General features: G+C 44.7%; 1 protein-coding gene and 1 long non-coding RNA gene across 4 annotated transcripts in view; one reads left to right on the top strand and one right to left on the bottom strand.

Annotated features, from left to right (window-relative positions):
• Positions 1-13,045, top strand: part of LOC132908057 (insulin-like peptide receptor) — a 116,128-nt gene that overhangs the window by 19,021 nt on the left and 84,062 nt on the right. The gene's annotated exons all lie outside the window — the stretch shown is intronic.
• Positions 9,247-13,045, bottom strand: part of LOC132908102 (uncharacterized) — a 128,530-nt gene continuing 124,731 nt past the window's right edge. The window contains exons 3-4 of the long non-coding RNA XR_009658305.1: positions 9,558-9,887; positions 9,247-9,488 (exon numbers count right to left, since the gene is read on the bottom strand). This is a non-coding gene — a long non-coding RNA (uncharacterized LOC132908102). The remainder of the gene's footprint in view (positions 9,489-9,557; positions 9,888-13,045) is intronic.

Below are 13,045 nucleotides of genomic sequence, written 5' to 3' on the forward strand. Positions count from 1 at the left end.
GGCACGAGCTTCGAGGTTCGAGGGATGAGGATGGAGCGGGGATCTGGGATCCGAGTCAGGGGGATCGGGACGAGAATGTCGCCGACGGGTGAGGACGAGGGTGAAGGGGGTCAATGTACGCGCGTCGAGGAATCACTCGTACTCGAAACTCGAACCAGAACGAGAACGGGACCGAAAGGACAGCGGTAAACCGCTACGCTTCATCTAACGATTCTCGCGGTGTCTCGGTGACACGCGATGCATCGACTCAGCTTCCAGATAATTTGATATTAGCTGTTCTCTCTATCCTTCTTTTCTCTCTCTTTCTCTGGACCTACGTTTTTTCCACCACCACTACCACCATCACCACGATATCCGTCGATACCAAGCACGAATCAGCGTCACAATGTTCTTTACCCCTCTTTCTAGCGTCGAGCTTTTCCGAGAAAATAACTGGCATACGTAATTAACTGTATGCATCGTATTCTTCTCCTATCTATGCGCGCAATCAGGAATTGGTTCGATAATTGCGACTTCGATTAATCGCGATGCTCCTTGTCATCGAGTTTATTTTCGTCGAATGGGTGGCTAGCCGATGGCACGACGACGACGATACCGTCTGTCATCGTCTTCATCGAGATATTTGCATGGATAGACATCTCTGACCTTCCAACGAAGATGTGTACGTATTTGCGCGTATAAACTGCTTTGATCGGCGCTACAGTCGATCTCTAAATGTTCCTGGCTCCTTTCGTCCTTCGCGCGCTATCGATTTTCGATCGCTCTAATTAGTGTTTGACCTTTCGATGGTATTCGTGCCATTTTCCTCGAGCGTCCTCTCTCCGTTACGAATATCGATCGAGCCGCCATGGGAAACAAGAAGGATTAAGTCGTGAATCGGTCGGTTGGCAGTGGCACAAAAGAAATCCACGGAAACACTGAAATCGTTTCGAATCTGCGTCTGAATAGCCGATTTCCTAGAAAGATTAAACCATTGTTCCATTAAACGATACCCGATTACACGATGTCCATCGATCGAAAGAAGAGAAGGCTGAATTCCTCTAGACGATACGCGTTCGTTCCGACCAATTCGTTCTTTATCGTCGGTTACTTTCACGTCGAACCGCGTTTATTAGATAAACATGACAAGATATACAAAGTATGGAAGCTAGTAGTCGAAACAGTCTTGTACACGATACCGCAGGGAAATATATGTACACGGAGAGTGTGTAACGAGCGTACGAAGCATATCGGTCGAGCGCACTAAATCACGGCTGATTTCTCGAACGAGCGTAGATTATGCGCGGCGGTGCTCCATTTAGACGCGCATATATCGCGCCTGTTTCTTCGAACGCGCGGCAAGTTTGCGTACGTGCACCAAGTACCGAACAAGCTTGCATGCTTTGCTTCCTTGTATCGGAACAAAACACGACCGACGAAGAGAGGGATGTCTATTAATACGCCGTGGAAAGGAACAGAATCGTCTTCGGCGGAGTTCTCGCGATAGCAACTCGTTACGTCTACGTGCCGCCGCCTTTCGCAGGACACGCGTCTACATTTCGCCAAAATTATGTGTTTTCCTTTTATATATTTCGATTCGCGAGTCGATCCTTGAGATCTTTGGTCGACAAATAACAATCGTTTCTTAACTTTTAAACGTCACAGTATCTACGCGTCAAAATACTGATAAAACTATCGGGTAATGTATCGATAATAAACTAAATCGGACATAAGTACCTATTAGGACAGCTATCTGTTGCATTTATTGGAAAATTGGTACATTTTATATTACGAGGTATATGTGAATCGAATTACGGATTTACAATACAGTAACTGGATAATAAAAACAATGGAAGGTATTCGATTCGTACTAAATATCATCGAGTGTCTTAATACAGGCAATGTAAGATAGGAAACTATAGTTGTAAAACTATCATTGTAAACAACGTATTTATCTCACTGTTTACCAAAATCGTTCGTATCGATCGTAGAATCGCTACCAACAACGAGACAAATTGTTCACTTTCAAATATGTATATCGTTCGAATGTTACTTGTACTCGAATCTGGGACACATTTCTGTCAAATTACTTAAATATCCTATTGATTCGAGTATGTAATTCTAATTTAATCAAAAATATATATCAAATCGTTCCATAAAGAATATCGCGCTTATACTATATGTAACTTTAAATACCTTACGGAAGTTTATCGTATTGATTAATTAATAATATATCACTTATTGCATCGAGGACAACTTTATCTTTACGCAAGTTCTCTAATTCTTTCCTTATTTAATTTAAAACTTAACGTGCACATAAGCGTAACGAATGGCATTGATCCGATATCTTTTTTCCCACGCGTTTTTCATTTTTTCTCGCCAGAATGTTGCGTCTCTCATTAGTCCGCAACTTTACCATACAAGACCAATTATCGTTAGTCAAGTTCTTTACCGATTAATTTTTCGTTTATTGCTTCTTCATCGGTGATCTGACCCATATTGATCGTAGGGTAAATTATATGCTACAACGATCTCGCGTAAAGGAAAAGGTTGTCGTCTATTTTCGGTGGATTTTCAGACAGACAAGTTAGACGGATAATTCCGATAGTCAGCGGTATACGTGACAGTAAACGAACGTTCGGCAAGATTCGAGGGCCGTGGGATAGGCAGAAACGCGGCGACGCTTCGGTTCGCGTACGCGGAACGACAATTCCAATTATCTGTGCGCGTGCCTGTGTCGTGCCGGTATGTATACTCGGTAATAGCCTTCGCGATCTCGCGTGCTTGCCTGCCGAGACTCTGTATTCGTCTCGTTCAATGGAACATTTCGTATGCCCGATAATTCTGTATTGATCTCATAAACAATCTCTCTCGGTTTCGGGATGCATCCGGGTTTCGCTTCCACGAACAATCAATCTCGTCAGTGGCATATCCGCCGATCCGCGCCTTCCTAATCAGATCTCCCTTGACGTTCAATACGGCAGAATTCTTATCTTGCGCGAGCAAAAAAGTTTACAAAATTATACATTTCTTTAGATTTTGTTTTTATAAAAAATAAGTTACGTCGTATTTACATTTGCAAGGATTATAAAAGCGATCTAGCCGAAACTTTGATTTCGCTTTGTTAACTTTCTATCGCAGAATAGAATCGATTGTGGAAGTTTGTAGTTTAAGAATGATCCGGTTAACGAAGTAAGAGTCATTACGATTATCAATTCAAATGTAGTATGTTAAAAAAATAGATAAAAGTTCCGGTATCGTCCACTCTTCTCGTTATTTTGTTTTATTTTCTGTCGCTAAAAAGTAATTTCGTAATACACGTTGCGCAAAGTCATAATTTAGTTCTCTAATTTGCTATTATTCATCCTTTTCAATAAAAGTTGTTCAATTATCGCTTTTCACGTGCTACTGTTTTTCGCCCCCCGAGAGGCGTGTCTCGATAAGATTGACAATTCTTGTAAACTAATAGACTGAATTATTAGACATCGAAATTGCGCGTTATCGTTTTTCATGGGAAATCTACCGCGATTATTACGAAAATATCTACACTGCGTAAATGACACTTATTCGATATCGCAGCTCGATAACCTTGTACTTTGCTATTATATTTCGAAAGCGAAGTGCGTTAATAGGAACAAGAATTTGACAAGATCCAGGTTTTCGTAGATAAAGATCGTAGTTGGAGATGTTTTCGTAAACGACCGAGACAAATTTCATTCGATTTCAACAATAGCTGTTTAATGCGTTGCTCGGTGCATTTCCGCTGTTGTCAATACGTATGTGCATTTTCTGTGGTCGCTAGATTTTAAAAACATTTCATTATCCGGATATTGTTTCGCAGCGTCACCTTGACACGCGTCGATACAACAACGCGATCCAGTCGATACCGCGTTACGTAAGCTCGACGTTACAATTCCTTAATCCTTCCCTATTGACGCGAGCACGTGGCACATTTCGACACGCGTAGAAATCTTTTGCACTTCGTCATCGTAATATTCCGTACATACGAGCCTGAAGTGTTATCGGATTCACGTACGAGCTGTTCCCTTTAACAAACATGGAGGAAAATGAGGCGTAACGAGAGAAAGGGGATGTTGATATCAGGTGCTCAACGGAGCGTGCGCTCGAAATATATTTTTTTCCGCGGTGCAACGTTTTTAAATAATTGGAACGAATTGTCGGATAATGAGGGGAAATGATGCTCGTTAAAATACTCGAACAAACCACAGAAAAGAATTATGAGGAAAAAGTTCCGCGGCGAGCATTCTCTTCTGATATCCTGTTATTCGAGAATTAAAAAGTAGCTAGTAAAACTTGTTAATCCGTTCGGTCACGAAACTGTCCGCTTAATTGTCTGGCATTCTTGAAACGTTTCTTCGTCCGACGCCACGATACGAGGACGTTTAAACGAGGATAAATAAGGAATTTCAGGGAACGAAATCTCTTCGGCGTAAACCGCTTTTTTCCTTTGCAAACATCGTTTAACAGGGTCTGCAGGTGCAAACGAGCCCACCGCTAACACGGTGTACGTAATCGCGTTTAGAAAACGTATTCTAGGCGAACAATTGGGTTACAGAACGCGTTGGAGAGCGTTCGCGTTGGCTAGGCATGTGGCAATGTTTTGGTCGGCATCGATCGACCAGCCCTTACACTGCGGCGTAGTATCATACTTCCTTGCTTCTCCCGCCCGGTGCTCTCCCACCACCCGCATAATCCACCCACGCCCTGGTTCACTCAGCCACCCTTACACGCCAGTGATTCTCAATCGAATCGTCTCTACTACCTGATCGAATCTATGCTCTATTTACCGACACAATGACGCACTTTTCCATTATCGAATAATTTCTCCGTTGATAATCGACACAATATTCAACGATACGCAAGTGATCTTGTGAAATTTGAATTAGCAATATAAATTGACATGTTTTCTGAACGTCCGAAGAAACGCTTCCGGTATCGCTTCTTTCTAGAAACTGTAGATTTCAAACGCGATAGAGTATTTGATACCGCGAAACGTGGTCGTTGGTCGACCTATTTCGGGTTTCTAGATGTAACCTGTTTTCGCTAACGAATGGCGGCTGTAACCGCGTTAAAGGCAATCGGCGAGACGCAACAGAGAGCCTCGGCTAGCCTGGAATTTGCATCGCGGTCGCCGGTACCGGGACCGTATAAATTGCAATTAATTTATTCGTCTGTCTCGTCCGGCGAGGATCGTGCGCGCGCCACGCACTTGAGGAACGCGACGACGCGACGTTCGAATTCTTCCCGCAACGGAGCACTGCTGTCAGCAGACCGAAATTCGCCGAAACGCAACGGGCGTCGACGAACGCGGCCGACCGCCTCCGAGCCACCTCGAGCCTGCGACTTTGTACGTTTCAGTGGTTCTCACATGGATTTGTGTGGTGCGCTGTGGCGGTGGAACGTTCGGATGCGTCGCACCACTCCACACTGCTACCACGGCCGGGGGAGTTCATTGAACGAGCGAGCCGGCGCGCGGAGTGGACGCGGCAAGGAATGGCGCGTTCCACGGTTCACGGTCCGCGCGGATGCTCGAATTGACAATGCACCAGGATATCGTGTATCGCCTACGAACCGTCTGCAAACTTTGAAATAACGACGCCGCGAGCATCCGCCACGACCTCCTCCGTTCCGACGAGTATCGAAAATTACTCGACCTCGTTACGTTTTCCCGTACAAGGACGACGTGCCGCTGGTATCGATCCTTTGACCGGCCCGTTGGCTACATTCGAAGGATTTCTTCTCTCGTTTACCTCGTCGATCGTTTTATCTCGATTTTACGTCGAAATTTTACCTCGACTTTTCCCTCCATTTTTACCACCACTTTTACCTCCACTTTTACCTCGTTGTATCGCGAGGATGATTTTTCAGAATCTTACGTGTGTACGATATGGAGTGTTTAATAGAGAAGGAAGGTAGTGGTTACGATATTATAGTTGTAGGTGGCGAAGTATACTTCACGAGTTTTCTAGTCCAAGTTGGTCGATACGAGTTCGCGTCGGAGGGCATTGAAAGCCGAAGATTCGACGAGATAATGGACGCTGGGCGGGTGAGGAATTCAACGAAGGGAGCTGTTCGGGACGGGAGAACGCGCGTGCGTTCCTCTTTGCACGCGCACCTTCGTACAGCGCGTAATTTTATTTGCACAATGATAGAGGTACTGGTTGTGTTTGTCGCCACTCCAACCTGGCATTACCTATATCTCATTACGTTCGGCTTTATCGCCCGTGGCACTCTAGCTTTCAAAACAACCGGCACTGCGACCGAATCGTAATAAAAGAATCTCTGCCGCGTTCCACAAGGGAAAAAGCGTAGTCGTCGTAGTCCGATTACGTGACTATTTGCGTTTTCTAAATCTAACGAGAATCCTGCTTTTCATCGGTTTCGTACGACGAATTTTAGTATGACCTACAAAAGGGACGAGAAGAAGCAGCTTAGTACAACGTAAACCGTAAACGCAAGCACGGCCCATCGTTACTATGTAAATTTATTCAGGGGAAGGAGAAAAAGTAGCAGGAAAACAGGTCGCGTACACCGCTTGCTACAAAACGTCGCGAATTTTGCTCTCGAAATTCTCGATTCTTTGCGCTTCTTCTTGGTATCGTGTGTTTAAACATACATACGCGAAAGACCGTGACGCATCCATATTTGTCGATTTTCTTATTTTCGTGGCCCTTGGTGGCTGAGCTTCGAAAATATACTTAGTTTTCTAAAGATAGATCACCAACCTCTCTGTCAAATCTTGTATCTACGTGTTTAATAATATCAGGACAATCGACAATTTTGGAATGTTCAATAAGATGTAAAACAGCGTACTTAATCTGACAAACGCAGGCACAACTTTAATAACATAGTTATTTAGTTATTAAGTTTTAAAATTGGTTATCGTGTTCTTCGTCTCTACGCTCTTCATACGCGGTCGTTTTATGAAAGTGGAGGAGGAATGTGACGCGGCGAGAAAAACGCGCGGTATGGAAGAAAGCGAGGGACCGCGTGCGACTCGGTGGAAATCGAGAAATGAAGCAAATAGAGGACGAGGAACGCTGTCTGCGCAACGACTGCGTTCCAAGATAGAACGGAGTGTCGCGTACGAATGTAAAGTCTGCGAGAGAAGCGGAGCCAGACAAAACGAGACAAGTTGGAAAAAAAGATTCGCAAGACCTATCGACACGCGGCTAGAGCGTGCCGCGATGGATCGAGGAACGAGGTGACGTGAGATTGTCTTTGTTGTTCGCTCATGAACCTCCGTAGCTATTGACGCGACACCAGCCAGAAACCCATGAATGTAGTGCGTATGTAGCTTCTCAAGTACCATTACTCGCGGTGCGGCGTCGTCGTTTGCTACGATCCTCGCCAGCGATTGGTCAAAGGTTCGACTCGTTAAATCGAGGAAGAAGGGGCTGCGGAGTCGATATACGAGATTCTTCTCGTGGAATGGCAGGACCGGAGAGAGGAGTCGAACGAGCATTAAGCCTGGTTCAGACACGACCGGTAATTCAGCCAAGTAGCAGGTAAAGCCGAATTTACACTGTTCGTATTGGAGGATCATTGCGGATGAAACGAGAGAAGCAAGGTATTACGACGAATCATCCGCGGTGATCATCCAGAATGAAACAGTGTAAATTCGGCTTTACCTGCTACTTGACCGAACTACCGGCCGTGTTTGAACGAACCTTTAGCGACGAAGAACGAGTATCGACCATCTTTTCTCTTCCATTCACTCGGTCCGCAACATTGTAGGTACGCGAATAACCAACCACGCATCGAGCGTGTTCGAAAAAGACAATAGAGAAGCTCGATGCGACGTAGTGTACCGCTTCGAAGGAAAGAAAGACACCGTGGCCTGCGTCTAATTCCACGGTGACCCTTTCTTTCTCTCGCACGCATCGCTCCCTCTTCTTCCTCTTCTTTTTCTTTTTCTTCCTGTCCTCCATCTCCTTCTCTTCCTGCCGTTTCCTTTCGCGGCTACGATTCGGTATAAGAGCTACCGTGTTTTCAGTGCGTTGAACCGATACCCTAGGCGACTTCTATTTTTACGGAACACCGACCGTTGGAATTCACAGCTTTAAATTCTCGCGGCGCTGTGGCACGCGGATGACATACTAAATCATAGAATTCTATCGAAATATTCTACGATTCTATCAAATTTCCACGGTGCCAGGTAACACGGTTCTACGCAAAATACCCGCGACATTTTAAATCTAGGAAATATTACGTATGAAAAAAGGCATGCAAAATATCTGCAAGTTAGCGAAATCTGCGGCGCGAACTTCACGAAAACGCGTCACCATTATACGATGTCTAGTCTCGGTAGACTTCCGTTTGAAGCGCGTGACAGGTGATACGCGAAAGTGAGCGACGAGGAGAGAGAATTAGAACAAGCGCCGAGCGTGAGAGAGGGAAAGATAAACGTGGTCGGATGGTCGGTGTCGACGGACCGGCAAACGCGAACACAAACACTTCATAGTAGAACGTAGCGGCGTGGTGAATGAAGCCTGCGGCCTACTGCCCCCTCCCTTTCTCTCCGTACTTCTCCTGTGTTTCGCGTCGACCGTACTTCACCCTCTTTCCGCACTCCGTCCCTCGCCTCCTCGTTCACGAGTCGATTGCTTCCCCCCTCCCCTTCAACCCAACTTTTCCCCACTATCTGACCGCCGTGTGTGTGCGCTACTATCCTCCCCACTCCAGTGCATCGCTGCGACCAACAATGTACCCATCTTCCTCGTTCTTCGTTTCACTCGATGCACCGACTACACGCGGCACGCACGCACCGTGGCACAGGGGCGCGGGAAGACCGCGTCGCGACGCATAAAACGAACGGACGACGGATCAAAAGCGCGGCAGATCGTCCGTTTCCGGTACGGCTAATCTGACTGAAATGTTTTTCCAACCGATGACGCGTAATCGCTATCCGAGCGAAGAGCACTCGGTAATCGGTCTTTAAAGCGAATCATCCGTGAGCTCATGGATTTTTTCATGTCGACATTCGTTTGTTCGTTCGACATACACGGAAAAATTCAGACCGCCTATCTCTTTGTATGTTTAGTTTTTCGTTCGTTTTTATTATCCCTGTATTTTTCCCGCGGATTTTTAGTTGTTCCGAAACGAACAATCTCGTTTCGCAACGGTAAAAACGCGCAGCGAAACGAACCGATATAACTAACGCGTAATGTTGCTTTACGAAAAGCTTATAGTTTTAATACTTGTAACTGTACTCTCTGTCAACAGTACTCGTTAAGCGTACTCGGTGTTTATAGTTGCTTCTAAAAATATTCGAAAAATAAACATTTGCATTGATTTATTTATGTTTCTTGTTAGTTTGGTATATCTTTATCAAGTAACATTAACTGTAGAGTAAATAGAACGAATTCGCGTTTCACGGTGTACCCCTAGTGACTGACTCGTCTGTTTGTGTCGCACCATCCCCGTCGTATGTGGTCAAGAAAGATCTCCGTCGTTAATGGACCACGCTACGATCGTTCCAATAATCCCTGCGAAAAAAGAGATATAACAACAGTCGCGTGGAAACTTTTCTGGGCATGTTGAATTAATCCACTTACCGGTTAACGTTCGAGTTTGATGTTTAACTATTACAGCGATCTCGAATCCCGAGAACGTTTCATCGTTGCCAGCGAAATATATTCTTCGATTAGCGCGATACGTATCACGGATACGGATAAATAGCGGTACGCGCACGTGTCGAAGCGACGAATCGACATGTGACGGACTACGTCGGCTTTATTTGCATCTCGCGTGGATATTTTAGCTCCCGTCGCGTTATCTCGTCTGTCAGCCTACAAGAGGAAGGTTACAAGCATTTCGGATGGAATACGCTGCGAAGAGTGGTACCATCCGTTATTGTGTTTTTCTCGACCGAAAGGCGGCATTTCCTATGAAAAATTATATTTGCGAGCAAGCTCCGGTTTTCCCTAAAAATTTCATAAACTTCGACGAAATTGAAATACTTATTTATAACACTGTCATCTTGATAATTTTTTTCGGTGGATCTCTATCGAGTATTTATTATTCCAATACATTTTTCCCCCGTGAAACGACATGTAAGTCAATTTATTTCTGTTTCTCAATAATATTGCATTACAACGTTAAACAGGGCGTTTCACCACCTAGGTATTTTCCTTTGACAACCGAATAAAAGCGTGATTAAAAAGCATCCCCGCAGGCTGCTCCGTGGGACAAGCGTTTCTACATTATGACGAGTTTCGTGATTATGCATACGTCTTGGTCGGCGACCCCTTTTACAGATATACGAGTCGTGCGAGTTTGTTTCAGCTCTTCGTTGCGTCGGTTCGTTTCCCGAAGGACCGAAGCCCTCTGCTTTTTCCCACGCGCTCGGGTGTTGTAGAACGATCGATAATAGAGAACAACGTAGAACGTGTTTAAAGTATGTACAATCCAGTTGTTTTCTAGGTCTCTACGCCGCACGGAAGTACTTGTAAAAGACAGGTATCTCGCTAGTTTTTCTTCTCACTCCCCTTTTTTTTACGTTGTAGTGCGTTTCGACGCAGGAACAAACTTCATTCCGACTTTTTTCAATGCCCTGAAAAGTCTCTTACCTATTCTCCGTGGTACACAGAGAAGAAGCATAATCGCTTCTTTTTCCCCACAGTTTACCCGAACTGTTCCTCCGCGTTTAAAAATTTACTTTGTCCTGAGAATAGTCACGCGATCTAGTTTCCCTGGCTTTTTAAACTCTTGTTAGTGCCACTTCTCTAACTTGTTTTGGTGTTCACGCACACAAAAAGCGAGACAGAGAACCGGATAGGTAGATGCTTTAAACGCCAATCGATTTTTCCGGTAGTCTATAACCAAGTGATTAATTGGCAACTTCTCCATCCGATGCGGTTTTCTCAGGAACCATCGAAATCCGCATTCCCTCGCCTCTTTCTTCGCTGTCTTCCACGCAACCTTTCGGAATAAATGATCGTTCGAACAGATAGCACACGCTCGTCTTCAAGATTATAGACACTCTGTATAATTTTGTTGCCGCTGGAAGAAATACGCATCCCATAAAAATCCCGTAAAGACGAAGTGTACGGGAAGTCGAGACGATACAGGGAGAATAAACTTGCGACGAAATGTTAACGCTCTGACAGAAAACGACGGTGACGGCGTTACATTCTCAGCCTTACGATATCATCGATTGTCCGATCGCGAAACGAAAATTTCGACACCAGGGTCGACCGACGTTCAATCGATCGAATCGATTTTAAGTGGAAGCTTTCCAGACGAACGAGATGTTAACGATCGACAATCCGATGGGTGGCAACGATCGTTATCGGTCATCGTCGTCATCGTCATCTTCGTCGTCGTCGTCTGGTTGAACGAAGTGGTAAGAAGCGTATTGGGAGCGGAGAGGACGGGGCAGCGGAGATTTAATGGAGCGGATCGCTCGGTACCAGGGCGCGTGCTACCGCGTATACGGCCCGGCTGACCCCTTCATACGCAATAAATCAATTATCGCTCGTTAGCAAGAAAAATATACCTTCAATCGAATCACGTTACTTAACCCGAGTGTCATGGTAACCAGAACGGTGTTTTGCAAGCACGCGTCCATAATGCAGTCGTCTTATTTGTTCAAGCTACTTACCGTGTGAATTTCTTACCCCTTTGTCATAAATTACGATTAGGTATCTGTCGAGAGTATTTGCTCGCCAATGATTTGTTCGTCGGTCATTTATACGGTTGGCGCCACGCGATGACGTCTTCATCGAAGAAGTCAGACAAGAAACACGCGAGATTACGTACCATCGTTGATTTCACGCGATTTCTACTCTCGTAAACGATGATATTGTTCGCTGGATGGATGCATGCTGCGGTCGTTTTTTACTTCGCGTCAGTCTAATTTACGGATAGAGAACATTGCCATCGTCCGTTCCGTATGATCGACCGTAAACAATTATTCGAGATCGTGAGAATCGCGACTGTTGAATGGACATTCCAAGCCACGGTCCGTGTCCGCGGGAAAGTAGAAAATACCGTGTTAGTCGGCGGTGCTCGCGGATGAGCGGTGCTGTTTCTACAAATAGGCTAGTTCTACACGCAGATGTACCTACATACGTTACCGCCCACAAGCATTCGTACACCTGCTGCAATTTTATCTTGAAATAGCTTGATATTTTTTTTTTTTTTTTTTTTTTTTTTTGTTGTATATTACATGATATAATTAGACTGACAGATTTTTACGAGTTTGTGGGAAATACAAAGATGTAAAAATATACAGGATGCACATAACATTGAAACATACGTGAAACATCGAAAGAATACTACTTGCTACAATATTTAATAGGTTAAACAATTTTCTACTTTGCTTTCCTTTTTTTCTAATTAGACACGTAAAAATATGAATTTCCACACATGCATACATATAGATATAATTACAATAACGTTCCTTTACCGTTAATTCTTTATCTCTTTTCCCATAATTCGAATCAAACGTTGTGCTGAATTTAAATTGAAACGAGAGATATACTCGCATCGTTCTAATTCCATGTTTATCTCTAATTGACGACTGACACTTCATAGAATCCATACGAACTTTTAGAACGTGACCAGAAACACTGAATGCTTATCGTGGTACACATATTCCTGTGTGAAACTAGCCATAGTACTCTCGCGCGGACCGTTCCACCGTACAGAAGAGCAAAACAAAGGTTTATCGTTCTTGTCATCGACAAACCGTGTTTTCCTTTCGTTTGATCGAGCAAAACGAGTCTGGAATCGGGAGGTAGACGAACCCGGTTCGATTATTAATTTACGGCTCTGTTTCTCGAGTCGAACGAATGCAAGTGAAAGAGTCGTTCTTCGTTATAGTTGCAAGAGGGTCGACATCGTGAAAACAGAGTGACGATTTCACGGGTCGCTGGAACTAATATTAGATCGTCCCTCTCCAGTTATAAAGCGTAGAACGAGAGGGTATCTGCGCGCGTGGACATCGAGATATCATACGCGTCGGACGAAGAAACGTCTCGCCGGTTGCTGCTTTTAGTTGCTTTCGCGACGACTCAAGATGCACGGAGCACCAGAGGGA

The sequence above is a fragment of the Bombus pascuorum genome, chromosome 6, assembly GCF_905332965.1.
Source record: "Bombus pascuorum chromosome 6, iyBomPasc1.1, whole genome shotgun sequence".
Classification (NCBI taxonomy): domain Eukaryota; kingdom Metazoa; phylum Arthropoda; class Insecta; order Hymenoptera; family Apidae; genus Bombus; species Bombus pascuorum.